The sequence below is a fragment of the Lucilia cuprina genome, chromosome 6, assembly GCF_022045245.1.
Source record: "Lucilia cuprina isolate Lc7/37 chromosome 6, ASM2204524v1, whole genome shotgun sequence".
Taxonomy (NCBI): domain Eukaryota; kingdom Metazoa; phylum Arthropoda; class Insecta; order Diptera; family Calliphoridae; genus Lucilia; species Lucilia cuprina.
The window spans coordinates 22987775-23001536 of record NC_060954.1 but is presented as its reverse complement, the minus strand read 5'-3'; the positions used below and the strand labels follow the sequence as shown (position 1 = coordinate 23001536).

Sequence of the window (13762 nt, the reverse complement as noted above, 5' to 3'; positions counted from 1 at the left end):
CATGAACATAATGTAAATGTGAATTATTTTGATGAAACTGTAGAAAAGGCAATTAAAAAGCTATCAATAAATAAGAAAGTGAATGAGCAAAAAATAAATAATAAATGGGTTGGTAAACAATTAGAACGTTTAAAACAAGTATGAATGTATAGTCGGGCGTAGCCGACTATATAATACCCTACACCTGTCAGTATGTATGTTAAAAATGGGGATTATTTAAAAAAATAAAGCATTTGGTTTGTTTTTTTTTAATTTTATTTCGGAGTATTTTTACTTTTATTTTGCCTTTATTTCGGAGTATTTTTACTTTTATTTTGCCAAAAAAAGATTTTTTTACAAGAGGGTTTAAAGGGGAGTAGGGCAAAATATGGCCATATCCTTAAAAATGTTGGTAGGGGAGTTAAGTCTTCTTCAATATTATTAATGTAGAATTTAAAAGTGTTATTAGTGTTTGTAAGTGAATTTTGACCTTTAAGTCATTTTCTGAAGGGGAGTTTGTATGGGGGATAGGATCAAATGAAGCCCGATCATTACAAAAATCGGTAGTGTCATTTAAAGTTCTATAAAACTAAGTTTTGTCGACTTTTGTTAACATAATAGATCATCAATTATAGTATATAAGAATAACTGTGGTATAGCTTACCAATTTAATAATTATTTTGTAAACAGTATAAATGAAATCAGAGATAATATAGAATATGTGCAATATGAAAATCAAATAGATGAGATAAATACAAGATTTAAATTCCAGAACTTTAAAATATATGTATATCAAAATAATAGTATATCAAAAGAAATTAACAATGAATATGGAGTACCACAAGGATCGATTTTAGGAGCTTTCTTATTTATAGTGCTATACGCGGATGATACATTAATTTTTAGTGAGGCTGAATCAGATGAACAGTGTCAAATGATTTAATGTATGATATGATAAATATTAATAAATGGTTGAAAATGAATAAACTTAAACTCAATGAATGTAAAACAAAAATAATGGAAATAAACATGAACACTAACTCAACAATTATATATAATATATATATATATATATATATATATATATATTATATATATATATATATATATATATATATATATATATATATATATATATATATCGCTGTTATTGTTGAGTTAGTGTTCATGTTTATTTCCATTATTTTTGTTTTACATTCATTGAGTTTAAGTTTATTCATTTTCAACCATTTATTAATATTTATCATATCATACATTAAATCATTTGACACTGTTCATCTGATTCAGCCTCACTAAAAATTAATGTATCATCCGCGTATAGCACTATAAATAAGAAAGCTCCTAAAATCGATCCTTGTGGTACTCCATATTCATTGTTAATTTCTTTTGATATACTATTATTCACTTTCGTTATTTGTTTTCTATTCGTTAGATATGACTTAAACCAACTTAATTCTTCATTTTGCATACCATATCTCCCTCCATATTTTGTAGTAGGATGTCTCTATCTATGGTTTCAAAAGTCCTTTTAAAATCAGGAAAAAAAAAATGCCATAATTTTTTATTTTTGTTAATGTTTTTCCATCTTTTATTATATAGTTTACTGATGTTTCACATGAATACTTTTTTCGAAATCCAGACTGATATTTTGATAATATTTCATTTGATTCTTTATAGCCTTCAAGTTGCATTTTAACAATTTTATCAAGAACTTTTTCAAAATTTTAAAGTATTAATGGGACGAAATTCTTCACATTTACTAGTTTTTGCTATCTTTTCTATTGGTGTTACCATTGAGGTTTTCCAATTTTCAGGGAAAGCTCCAGTTGCCATTGATGTATTTACTATATTTAGCATGATATTTCCGATTATATTCCAATTGTCCAGTATCATACGACTATTTACTTTATTATAATCAGGTTTATTTTTTAAGGTTTTACATATATTTTAAAGTTCTGGAATTTAAATCTTGTATTTATCTCATCTATTTGATTTTCATATTGCACATATTCTATATTATCTCTGATTTCATTTATACTGTTTACAAAATAATTATTAAATTGGTAAGCTATACCACAGTTATTCTTATATACTATAATTGATGATCTATTATGTTAACAAAAGTCGACAAAACTTAGTTTTATAGAACTTTAAATGACACTACCGATTTTTGTAATGATCGGGCTTCATTTGATCCTATCCCCCATACACCTATTTTTCTCATTTTTAAGTTTTATTTTATATATATTTCTTGAATTTTTATAGTTTTTCCATGCTGTTATAGAATTTTCTGCTTTAGCTATGTTATATTTTTATTATTTTTTCTTTTTTTAAACGTTCTAATTGTTTACCAAACCATTTATTATTTATTTTTTGCTCATTTTTCTACAGTTTCATCAAAATGATTCACATTTACATTAAGATCATGTCTTTTATCAAATATTATTTTTCCAGCTATTTCATTTCGAAATCTGCGTTTGTTATATTTAAAAATTTCTAATTCTCTACCGGTTATGTGTTCAGTTTTCTCCTCTTTAATTTTAATTTCAATTATTTCGTGATCAGATATTTTGTTTATTTGACTATTATTTGTTTCTATATTTATTATATTTGTGATGATATAATCAATTAATGTTTTTGATCTATTTGTAATTCTTGTGTATTCCGTTACTATTTGTTTTAGGCCATTATCGTTGATTATATGTTCCAATGTGTTCTTATATGTACTTTCTTTAGTCCAATCAATATTAAAATCTTCAGCGACAATTATATCTGTATTTTTTTCATTTAGTTCTTCTATTGTTTCTTCAAATGCTTCGTAGAATTCTACTTCTTGACTACTCGGTGATCTATATATAGCGGCTATTATCATTGATCTATTTTGATATTTAATATTATACGCACTTATCCAGTATTTTGAATCGCAAACCTTTACTTGTAGTAGTTTAACTTGCCAATCTTTATTAAAATATATGATTAATCCTCCTGTTCTCGAAGAGTTTGATAGCGTAGCATATTGTTGATATCCTTCTATTTGTATTTCACTTTCATGTATTTTGTCCGTATTTGCTATTACCTCCAGCTGGTCGAAATTATTGGTTAGGCCTTGAATATTTGTGTACATTCCTTTTATTATCTTTGGTTGTTAATCTTATTAATCCCATTCTTCTCTTTTTTTGTTTAGTTTAATTTGATATACTGGACATTCTATACGTATTGTTGCATGGTTCTCATCAAGTCCCAGATTTAGCCGTTTATTACTTCTAATACAGGTTATAAATTTGTTAATATATTCCTCGTTACAGTCTTTTGTTTTATAGTTTCCATTGCATCAAAAACAAACATCCTCATTTGTACAATTTATGGATTTATGATTGAAGCCTTTACATTTAAAACCTTGGATTATATCAGTTCCATCAATTATTCTACATTTTCCATCCTACATTAATTTTTTGGGCTGATAATATTTTCGGATATGTTTCCTTATCAATTTTTATTTTTGCATTAAATATATTTCTATTATTTCTTTTGGTTTCATATATTTTTATTACATCCATTGTACTGTTTTCTAGGATTATATTCTGTTTTCTTAATTTTTCAACTAACTCCTTATTTTCATACTTAAAACTCATGTCTGTTATAACAATTAACAATTCAGCATCATTCGGTACTTTTATTTTATAATTTTCACTCATTTTTGTTTCAATCGCCGTTTTTATTTTTTCGCGTTCATATATATTTTCACTTTGTATTACTAGTGTACCATTTTTTCTATTTTCAATATTTATAATTATAAAATCAACAGGATCTACCTTTTTATTTAGATCATCTTTCGTTTTTCAACGTTTTGTTTTTCGTTTGGTTTAATTATTAACGGAACCTGATTTTTTACTTCTGGCAACACCATATTCTCCTTCAATGCATCAGAAAATGATAGCTTAGTTTGTTTGGCGTTTGTTTCTTTTATCATTTTTTTTATTTCGTTGCACATTTTTACATTTGTTTGTTCAATATTGTTACACAGTTCTTGGTTTTTGTTTTCGTTGTCTTTAATAGTGCCGTAACGTTTGAACGTTTTTTCACAGTTTTTTCGTGTATTATCAATTATTTTAAGCTTTTCTTCGTACCTTTTCTCGATTGCTTGCAAAAGTTTTTTAATTTCGTTTTCATTATACCCTACACCATTATTGTGGGGAGGGTTTTATACGTTTGTGCTGATGTTTGTAACATACAAAAATATTGGTCCAATACCCACCAAAGCATACCGATCGATTCAGAATCATTTTTTGAGTCGATTAAGACATGTCCGTCCGTCTGTCCGGCTGGCTGTCCATGTAAACCTTGTGCGCAAGGTACAGGCCGCAATTTTCAAGATAATATGATGAAATATTTTTTTGTACAGGGACGAAGTCTAATGAAAATGGTTGAAATGAATTTGTATCGCAATGAAACTCAACATAAATATATATTTTTCTCAAATATAAAGCCTCATTTATAAAATATTGTTTATTATCAATAAATACTTTGGAATTAAGGTAAAACTTAACATAAAAGTTTCTTTATGAAAAATAAAAATTTTAAAAATATACTCATGGTGTAGGGTATTATATGGTCGGCCTTGCCAGACTATACTTTTCTACTTGTTTTCAATTCGGTCCAGCTCACGGTCGGTTATCGCTAGACATAGAATATTTTGGAAATCATCGGTCGGTCTAATGTACACATGTATCAAAAATTAGAATTAGAATAGAATTATTACCTTTTAAAATAACTTTCATAAATTTTACGATCAATCCATCAAATGGTAAGAGTTGCTGCGGTGGGACTCTGAGGGTGCCGACTGTAGGGTGTATGTCAAAAAAATTTTTGCGTGGGGGGACCTTAGTGGGACGAGATTCGAGCACTATCCGGCTTGGCCAGCGACATCGGCGCCTCACCACATGGCCGTGCTCTTAAAGATTTTTACATTTTCATCATTTTTTTTGGTCGGAATGGTCTATTTTTCTTATAGTAGTGGGGATTGACAATCCGCAGTAGACCATACGCAAACAGGGGGGGAAACCTTGCTCGTGCGACCGCCCGACATACGGATCGCGGTTAAGCCCCGCTGTTTTTACCTGAAAACAAAATAATTAAAATTGGAAAAAAAATGGTGTGGAACGATACTTACTATACTAATTTTTTTGTTTTGATTGTAAAACATGAAACATATGTTATCCAGTGTTGGTAAACGTTCGTATATGTTTTGCAGACTATTGTGAATGATTGCTACAGTAGGGTACGTAGTAGTAACACGGATGAATGAATTTATGCTTCCTTTTTGTATTGAAATTTAGTTGTAATGGGGAATTCTAATGGAAATGAAATAGATATATTTAACTAAATAAAATTTTGTTAGAAAGGGATATATGAATTGTTGTTAAAAGGCAGATTTTAGAGGGAAAAAATAAAGATGGCTTTATTGGAGTAGCTAGTTAATATAAGTCAAGCGTAAATTTTGTACTTAATAAGTGAAATCAAATCGCTAGTTATACCCTACACCACTATAGTGGGGAGGGTATTATACGTTTGAGCTGATGTTTGTAACATACAAAAATATTGGTCCAATACCCACCTTAAAGTATACCGATCGATTCAGAATCATTTTTTTGAGTCGATTAAGACATGTCCGTCCATCCGTCCGTCTGGCTGGCTGGCTGTCCATGTAAACCTTGTGCGCAAGGTACAGGCCGCAATTTTCAAGATAATTTGACGAAATTTGGACTATTGAAAATGGTTGAAATCGGTCCATTATTTCACCTAGCCCCCATACAACCGTACCTCCCGATTTGAACTTTTTATGCTATAATTACGTCAAATATTCTGCTATCTCTCTAAAAATTGGCACAAATAAGTTTTATATAAGTATAAATAATACTGCAGATTTTCGTAAGGATCGGCCTTTATTTGACCCTAGCCCCCATACAAACCCCCCTTCAAAAAATGACTTAAACGTCTAAAATTGACTTGTAACCATTTGTATCGCAATGAAACTCAACAAAACTAACCGTTATATAGAAATATATCCTTTTCGCAAATTTACCGAGGATCGGCCCATATTTGACCCATATAAAGCCTCATTTAGAAATTTTAGTTTTTTATCAATAAATGGCTTAAATATTTTGGAATGGTAATATTCAACATAAAAGTTTCTTTACAAAAAATAAAAATTTTATAAAAAGTAAAAATTGTAAAAATATACTCATGGTGTAGGGTATTATATGGTCGGCCATGCCCGACTATACTTTCCTACTTGTTTTTTATATAAAATAAAAAAAATACACCATATACATTGGCAAATAAAAGTAAAGATTAACAAGAGTGCTGTGCCGAATCTAATATACCCTTCACCATAGTGTATTTTTAACATCTTTTATAAATTTTAAATTTTTTCCCGACTACATTATTATTACATCAAAAGCTAAACAAACAGAACAACAACGCTAAACAAAATAAAACGCAAAATACACAAGGCATCTAAACCAACAGACATCTAAACATACATAACGAAAAACACAGAAAAACAAAAATAACAACGCAATGACGCCAACAGCACCCAAAAAATACAAAAAATACACAGCTGAATAAAACCAAATACATCTACACACACGTGTACATCTTTTTCTATATACAGTGTTGTTGTTGCTTTTTTAACAAAGCATGAAAAAAATATGACATTTTTTGATGAAATTTTCAGAGGTTGTCTCGGATTTTTGCTCATATCTCCCTTATTTACCGACCGATTTTGCTGATTTTAAATAGCGATCTTCTCGAAAGCATGTCTTATTTGCGGTGCTTTTTTGGTGTGCCAAACGCAGAAATTTTTGCTCATGGTGCCTTTCTTCAAAAAGGCACTAAAGTGGTGCTTTCTAATTTTATGACAGTGCATTTAGTGCTTTTTATACCCAACATATATCCAAGATGAGTGGGGTATATTGATTTTGTCACTCCGTTTGTAACACATTGGTCGTATATATTTTGGGTCCTTATTAAATTCTAAAGCGATCTAACCATGTCTGTTGAAAGCACGATAGGGTTAGAACGTAAAGAGCAAACGAGTTAAATTTTTCCACAAATTTTTATATGCATCAAAATTTCTCTACCAAATGACATTAATACTCATTACCGACTTAAAAATATTCGACATAAATATGTTTTATATAAGCCAAAATCTCTCTAGCAAATTTTACGGAAATCAGTCCATAATTGACCCTACCCCCACATATGGTCACCTTCAAAAATTGATTTTAACGCTCATTACTGACTTAAAAATACGTGTTTAGCGGAGAAATTCGAAATAAACTACTTTTATACAAATGTAATCTTCCTACCGAATTTAATTCGGATTTATCGGTAACGTACCCTACCCCCTATTAAGGTCCCATTAAAAATATGAGTACAGCGATGAAAATTGACAAAAAATAAGTTTTATATAATTTTTTACACAATTGAATCTATCCCTCATATATAAAGCCTCCATGATTACTTCATCGTTGTACTCGCAATAAAAAGATTTTTATTATAATTCTTTATGCCGAATTTTATGACGATTGGTCTATAACTGACCAACAAAACAAAATCTATGTACAAAATGTACAAAAGCAAATATTCTTCAAAAACAAAAAAAAATATTCAAAATACTTTAAAATAAGTTATGTTATTCACTATCAGTGAAATTAACAATTTTTCCAGAACTCAAAAAACTTAAAAATAATATATATAGATTTTGCAAAAAAAAATATATTTCATAAGTTTTGTAAAATTTTACAATTTGGGTGTGGGTACATCGGTTGGCCAGTTGGTAGTGTGCTTGTCAGTTTTGAATGTTTAATGAAATTTTACTATTTTTAAAATTCTCATCTTATTTATCTAATATTCGTCAAACATTAGTTTTAGTTCTTACGTTACTAAAAATCTAACTCACACCGGTGAAATACTTTAGTATGACGCATGTTTTGTTTTGCAGCCCAATGTTCTAAAAAACGAATTTTGGAGTCTTGTAGGAAATGAGCGAAATAATGTGCAATTTTTATTAAAATAAACAATATTTGACTGAAAAAACGTTAGTGCTTTTTTACCCATTTTCAGTTAGAAAATTACGCTTTTTTACCCCTTTTTAATTTTTTTGCGCGCGTTTTGCTTGACCAATGTTGGCAACACTGGATCACACAAGTAATATGATCTGTCAAAATTTTGTGTAGAAGAGTACGGATGGGATCGTCTAAACGCAATATGTAATCCAAGGCGAATTCATATAAGGTGGTGTTAATCAATCAGCTGATATTTTTTTTCTTAATTCGCCTGGTTTTCCTAGCTGTCAAAGTTTGTTATTGCTTACATTTTTTTATTTAAAAATTTCCGTTAAACAGAGAAAAACTTCGTTAATATTTTGAATAATTTATGTAAGAAATCTGAAAATACCAAACATCTCGTAAAGAAATATCATTTTATTTAAATAATGGCATAATTGGTATGTATACAAATATGTTATTTTAGAGAAATATTTTTTCTATTAAATGTTAACATATTACAAAATATTGTTTTATATTTTATATAAAAATTGTGTAGATAACGTGATTAAGTAAAAAAAATCTCTTCCGGAACACTTAATATTAAGAAACGCATACGAAGTATTTACCCGGCTGGCGGCAAATGACTTCTACGTTATGGCTTAATTTTGAAATCTATTAAATGTTAACAAATTAAACAATATTGTTTTATATACACTATGTTGATAAAAAGATTAACTGAAAAAAGTCTGTTCCGGAACGCTTTATATAACAAAACCCATATGAGGTATTTACCCGTCCCGCGGCTGCACCATTATGGACAAATATTGAAAATTACTCCGCCGGAGTAGAATTATACATTCGCAACAAGTATTCATTCCTTCGTAATATAATACGAAGTATTATTTTTTTTGTTTATTTTTCACAAAAAATGAAGTTTTACTTAACTTAAGGCACTTACTTAAATTTTGCAAATTAAGCTGCCGGAATAGAATTTTTCGATGGAAACAAACATTATTCAATTCAGAATATATTTTCCTCACAAATTTTAATACCTTAATCTTTATTTTTAATATAATATAAACATTTTACAAAAATTTTTCATCAAATGAATTCTCCGTACACATGGATTTTGACATTTACGAAAACCAAAAGCAAAAACAAAATACATGGGAAATGTTGTTGTTGCAGAACTGCCACCACCTTATCTGAATTCGTCTTGATGTAATCAAACCATCACACATTGAGAGAGAATAGAGATGGAAAATTTGACAGTCTCTTCATTTTTTGAAATGATTCAAAAAACAAGCCGGTTTCATTAGATCAGGGATGTATTTTTGCGTAAACACGTATAAAAAAGTGAAACAGCTGTTTCCATCTGCCTTTTTAATTGTTTTATACCAATCGTGTAAACACACAAAATATAAATCATACGACTTTTATTCTCTTTTTTGTTATACGGATGGAATTTCATTTTACTTTTTCATTAGACTTGTCGTACGTAAAGTGCGATCGTCTGAAGGGCCCTTAAACATTGACGATACGTAGATTTTGTTTTTGTTTATCGTAAAAAAATTGTTTTAGAAAGCACTTGGAAAAAATTTGTGTTAGTTTTAAATTTCAAACTTACATTATTCGCACAAAAATTATTGTACAATAACTCACAATCTACTCTCATATAATTGAAAACGTTTTAAATACTTTTTTCTATTTATTAAAAAATATATTTGCAAAACAAAAGGGAAAATTATTTTATTTTAACAAAAAATGCAAATCATATTTTTTGCTGTGTGTTTTTTTGTATGTTTGGATTCCAAACATACAAAAATATACACAGCTGAATAAAACTAAATACATCTACACCCGCGGTGGCCAGAAATAGACCCTACAAACATTTTCTATTGCGGAAGTTACCCGTGTGAAACTTCCAAGCGTGCTAAAAGCTCGCCAGCGATGTTGCGGAAGTATAAGAATTCTTGTCACCAGTCGGGAAGAACTGATGCCGAGCTGGGGAACGTCTAAGAGTAACTTGGAAGATACTTCTGGAAGACCCGCAGAAGAAACTTCTAGATGACTCTTGGAAGTAAGGTATTGCCAAAGACTCTTTTAGATGTGACTAGGAAGTCACTTCTTGAAGTGACTACCTAGTATCCTCTAGAAGTGTTCCTATCTTATCTTCTAGAAGATGAGTTTTCTCTTCTTCTAGAAGAAGAGTATTCTCTTCTTCTTGAAGATGAGTATTCTCTTCTTCTAGAAGATGAGTTTTCTCTTTTCTATTTGTATACTCAACCAAATAAAATCTATAAAAATAAATCTAAATAAAATGAAATTTTATAGTTTTTATTGAATTAATTGAAATTAAAATAGTAGAAAATATAATTGATTTAACAACTAATCTAAAAAAGTAATATATGTACATTAGACCGACTCACAAAAAATGGTGCTTGAGTTACCCCCTCATAATATTCGCTGTTATGTAATATGATGTTACCCAAAATATTTTCGGTTAAGTGTTGTCCATTCGTGAGCTGGACAGTTTTAAAGAAAATATCGTATGGGAACACGATTCTTCATGTTAAATTCAATATTTTATCCAGCTTAAAAAAATCTTTGTTATGTTTTATAATGGTTCCCAAAATATTTCTAGTCTATCGATGGCCGTTCGTGAGCTGAACCGGTTACAAAAAAGTCCCTTTTTAGTTATTTTGTTTTAAATTATACAGCATTTCTTAAACAATATATACAGTATGTGGTATCATTTGAAAGGTTTTTTGAAGTCAAGTCTAGTGGTGCGCAAAATTTGCAAATTTTACTAAGAAATATTTCATTTTTCTTAGTAGAAACCTAACAATTTTAAATATTTTGGAATATGACAATTATAAGCAAACGGTATTTATGATTAATACATCATTGGACGCGACTTTAAAATACCTATTAAACGATACCCCGTATTGGATATTTTGTTTCAAAACAAACAAAAATTAAAAAAAAAAATAATTCCAAAATACCTTTTTTTAATTTGGTCCAGCGGTCACTTAAAATATTTTGGGAATCATCATAAAACAAAGCAAGGTAAATTTTGGGAGGGGTAACAAAAACACGCTTTTGCTTTCCATACAGAGTGAGTCGGTCTAATGTACATATGTATCAAAAATTTAGAATTATTACCTCTCATGTCCAATACATTTACCACCAAAGTTTAAACGGTCAGATCCATTTTTTACATTTTAATTCGGTTAGAAGTATTTTAATGTCCAATACATTTACCACCAAAGTTTAAACGGTCAGATCCATTTTTTACATTTTAATTCGGTTAGAAGTATTTTAATAGGGGGTACAATATTAGCTACTGCTTTCTAAAAAATAAAATAATTAAAAATTAATAAAATTTATTTATTTATTGTTTTGAATCAATAAAAACATTACCTTTCATGAACATTTTTTCAATAACTTGGAAATAAACCGTCTATTCAGATCTGAAATTACTAAGTCATGAATTATTTTTTAAATTGTTTACAGTCACTAACGATAGAAACACCTTAACGACCCTAAACGGGATATTGCTTTTGACACTAATATTGCAATAATATTTTTTGTTTGCTCTCTTCTAATACTTAGGTTCAATATCTTGGGAACGGCATGCTAAATATTAAGAATATTAGTATCATATGATAGGTCATAGAAAGACCTTGTGTTAATAACTAAAAAAGTACCTACAATTAGAATAATTAAATCCAAAGCTATATGAAAATTAATAAAATTGTATTTATTTAAAAAGGTGGGTTTAAAACTATCTGATTTCAATATTAAATATCTTATATGGGCAATTTCGTGTCGAATGACCCCAAGTCAAAAATAATTTATGTATAAAACAGTAGTAGTATTAATTTCAATATAATGATTCCAGACCTAAACGCGCAAATAGTTTTAAAAAATATTGAAAGTTAAGATTTAACTCAAATAAATCTAAATATGTTAAAAATGCAATGTTCATCAAATGAAAGTCGAAATGTTCAACTTGAAAACGTCTTTAAATGCTTATACCTCCTAAACGAATTAAGAGAGAGTCGAAAATTTAATATAAAAACATTTTTACTTAAACATATTATACTTTTTTAAAAAAATAATGGAAATGGAAGCCGTTAAGAGTTGTTAACATATTCCTAAAATAGTATTTTACTATGACAACTTACTTTTTAATATTATTTATATAATCCTTCCTTATACTTTTTGGTATATATTTAATACACTTCGCCAATTAAGAAAACCTTCTTAAATGTTTATTAACAGTTGATTCTTAACACAACACTGTCATATTGTTTTTTATTACTTAAGATTCACAATATTTTAATTACACTATTTTTCTATGAACATTAAATTCAATAACTCATTTAAGTTTCACGATGAATAATTAAAACTGAACATGACTGAAACAAAACACAAAATATCACTGAACTTAGCAAAATTTCTGATACATTTCCCACCAAAGTTAAAACTGTCAGATCCATTTTTTAATTTTTTTTTTTGCAAATAACCGACATTTTAAATAGAGCCACTTGGTGAAATAGACATACATCAAAAAAAAATTAATAAATAAGTTTTGTGAGAGCCAAAAGCACTCTATCAAATTTTATTAGGATCGGTCCTTAATTGACCCTTCAGAAAAATTCTTTAAAAATGCGATTATACCAGTGATATTCTACATAAACAAGTCTTGTGCTAGTTAAAAACCTTTTATTATAGCAATGATATTCTACATAAACAAGTCTTGTGCTAGCTAAAACTCTATATCAAATTTTATAGGGATCGGTCTATAATTTACCCTACCCTCCATATAAGGTCGCCTTCAGAAAATGACTTTACATTTCTGGCTATAACGGTCAAATATGACTATAGCGATGAAATTTGTATGAACAAAAATGTCCTCTTCAGATATTATGAGTATTACTTTAACGCTCACTACTGGCTCAAAAATGCGACATAAACAATATTTATATGTATGTACAAAAATAGTTCTACATTTTAGGACGATCGGTCCATAATTGACCCCACTCCCCATATAAGGGCGCTTTTAACGCTCATTACTGGCATTAAAATATGACTAGAAAAATATAAAAGAGAACATAAATCAAAATGTGTGTGTTTTGCACTGAAATAAATTATATGTTTGTACATATTTGTGTTATTCATATTATTAGTATTATAAATGAATAACGAGAGGAATGTATGTATTGATGCACATTTTGATGTAAAAATGTGTTAATGTATGTATGTATGTATATGTAGGTATTGATGTATGTATATAGTTTGTGTGTTTATTTAATGTATCTAATAGGTACTCAAATGATTAACAGTCGATCGTTTAATCGTTACAATTGCTTGAACAAATAAAAATAAATAATTATACATACATATGTATGTCTAATAGATCTTTCTATAAAAAGTATTCATACATTAATTTGTAATGGCTTTTGAAAATATTTTCTGTGTATCATTCCATAAAGAGAGCAACTAAATTAAATTGTTTTTGTTTTGTGTATAGTTTTTTTTTTGTTACTGAGAATATTTGTATTGCGTGTGTATAAGTGAGAATAACACATTGCCCGCACGGGCATGTTTGGCCGCCATCACAGTGGTATAGGAAAAAAAAAAGAGGGAAATAATTCGGTAACTTCTAAACGGTTAATCCGATTTTAATGAAATTTGGTATGCACAAAAAGGAGGTGTTGTCGAGT

General features: G+C 28.9%; 1 long non-coding RNA gene across 1 annotated transcript; it reads right to left on the bottom strand.

Moving 5' to 3' along the window:
* Nucleotides 1-4536: 4536 nt before the first annotated feature.
* On the bottom strand, nucleotides 4537-5303 carry LOC124420864. The gene is made up of 3 exons (XR_006941416.1): nucleotides 5150-5303; nucleotides 4739-5096; nucleotides 4537-4656 (listed from the first exon to the last, which is right to left on the bottom strand). It is a non-coding gene; the product is annotated as an uncharacterized LOC124420864 (long non-coding RNA).
* Nucleotides 5304-13762: the final 8459 nt, after the last annotated feature.